General features: G+C 41.2%; 1 protein-coding gene across 2 annotated transcripts in view; it reads right to left on the reverse strand.

The window, feature by feature from the left end:
* Positions 1-2500, reverse strand: part of LOC128600838 (E3 ubiquitin-protein ligase TRIM11-like) — a 29502-nt gene that overhangs the window by 22391 nt on the left and 4611 nt on the right. Inside the window, exon 4 of one of the 2 annotated variants that reach the window (XM_053613551.1) lies at positions 1762-1958. The gene's annotated coding sequence lies outside the window, so the exon portion shown is untranslated. Of the gene's footprint in view, positions 1959-2500 lie in introns of both variants that reach the window. The other variant, XM_053613550.1, reaches the window with a different exon arrangement.

Below are 2500 nucleotides of genomic sequence, written 5' to 3' on the forward strand. Positions count from 1 at the left end.
CTAACTTTTACTGCTGCTTCATTAGGGACTAGGCACTCCTCCCCATTCGCGTGTAACCCCGGTTCCAGTTGCATGTTAGGTCTTTTGACGTGACACTACATCTGGTCTTTCATCTCTACTTGCTCAGTGTGCACCAGAGGTGCAGACCTGTTGGACTGCATTGTCCCTTGCTAGGTCCCAGCTGCCCCTGGTCCCACATTACCTTGGACTTGCAATGGTCTGGTGGAACAGGCCAATCAGGAGTTGGAAGCAGTGCTTTGATGTATCACAACCAGATACCCCTCAACCTGGAACTCCCAGCTATCCTGAATCGAGTACGGACACAAATCCCTGTTCAAAGCTGGCACTGGTATTACACCCCTTCAAGTATTCTCTAATAGAGAGAGAAATAGATAATTAGGTTATGCTCATTTTCCCATTATGGTTAAGGACAATGTCCTTTGTGTGCAGAGTGCAAGCAACGACTCAGGCAAGACTAGCTATGACAGCATAACTAAAAGGGAGAACCAGAAGGTAACACAGTCATAAAGCGGCCAGCCGCCCCACCATAAACAAAATGAGTTTGAGTGGGGGGCGACAGCATCCAACATCCCAGTTCACTACTACACTCTATGCCTGTGAGCCTCTAGATCTGCTCCTTTAATTAAGAAAAAAACTATTCACAAACGTCTTGACTAAACAAATATTTTTTCAGCCTGGACGTAAACACTGTGTCTGAGTCCCGAACACTAATTGGAAGACTGTTCCATAACTGTGGGGCTTTGCAAGCGAAAGCTCTTCCCCCTGCTGTAGCCTTCACTATTCCATTCACCAACAAATAGCCTGCATCTTTTGAATGAAGAAGGCGTGGTGGATCATAAAAAGCCAAAGTCTGCTCAGGTACTGTCATTACAGTAATCTAGTCTAGAGGTGATGAAAGCATGAACTAATATTTCTGCATCATGTAGTGACATTATATTTCTTATCTTAGAAATATTTCTGAGATGAAAGAAGGCTATCCTAGTAATATTATCTACATGAGCATCAGATGATTGACTGGAGTCAATAATCACTCCAAGGTCTTTTACTGCTGCACATGATGAAACAGAAAGTCCATCCAGAGTTACTGTGAGATCAGAAAGATTACTTCTAGCTACACGTGGTCCAATAAAGTTTTCTGTCTTATCAGAATTAAATAAAAGGAAGTTAATAATCATCCAACGTCTAATGTCCTTTACACATTCCTCAACTTTACTAAGCTGCTGTCTGTCCTCTGGCTTCGCTGAAACATACAGCTGTGTATCATCAGCATAACAGTGGAAGATAATTCCATGTTTACGAATAATTTGACCTAGAGGGAGCATATATAAAGTAAAAAGCAGTGGGCCTAAAACAGAACCTTGTGGAACAGCAAACTTTACCTCAGTATGCATAGAGAAGTCTCCATTTACATCTACGAACTGATAACGTTCAGTCAAATAAGACCAGTGCTGTCACTGTGCTATGATGAGGTCTAAATCCTGACTGGTACATTTCATGAATGTTGTTCTATGTAGGTACGAGCATAGCTGCTGTGCTACAACCTTTTCTAAGATCTTGTCTTGGATATAAAGGGGAGATTTGATATTACCCTATAGCTGGACAGTTAACAGGGGTTGGGGTCAGTTTTTTTAATCAGGGGTTTTATTGTTCCAACTCCTCCACATGTACATACTAAACCACATAGTGAAACAAAACTAGCACTAGATACACTGGAGTCAGGGTAAACTACACAGGTTTTACCATCAGTATCTACAGTTGTCCTTGGTCTGCAGCATTGTGGTCGACATAGCCGTTGTTCCTGCAGGACCAGGTGCTTCAGGATGTAGCACGACCCATGTGTGGGTATTGGAAATATATCCAGCACTGAAAGCTGACCACAGCGAACATTAACACTATAGCGATCGCGCTCCAGATAGGGATGAGTGACGGTTTCCCAGCTGGTAAAGAGAACAGGAAAACAGATTGCAATTTTGTATGATTATATGATAATGTAAGATCATGTAAAATAAATAAATAAATAAAGCAAATCACAGATTATACATAGACAACATGAGCCTGGTAACCATACACAAAATTCAAAATTCAATATGATTTCAATACAGTGGTGCCCTCATAGGATACATTTTCCATCCAGAAACATAAACAGTGACTGAATATGCACGTTAAATTTACATTTTCAATTAATTACAACATTCAGCATTATAAACTTACAATAACTGGAACATAACAGTGACACAGTGTTTGTGCGATCCATTCAGACTCTTAGGTCATATAACAAAACAAAAGCTGTTCATTAGAATGGAACAACGTTATACATGGTTAATTAAACATTAGCTCTGTGGCCAGTCTTTCACAGATGTGCAGGGTTACCAGCAACATTTCCACCCCAACAACATCCCAGAACCCATACAAAAAGCCATGAAGCTAACCCACAAGGTTCAGGCACTGGTAAAGAGAGATGCATGTGGTGGTGAAGCAG

The sequence above is a fragment of the Ictalurus furcatus genome, chromosome 24, assembly GCF_023375685.1.
Source record: "Ictalurus furcatus strain D&B chromosome 24, Billie_1.0, whole genome shotgun sequence".
NCBI classification, from domain to species: Eukaryota; Metazoa; Chordata; class Actinopteri; order Siluriformes; family Ictaluridae; genus Ictalurus; species Ictalurus furcatus.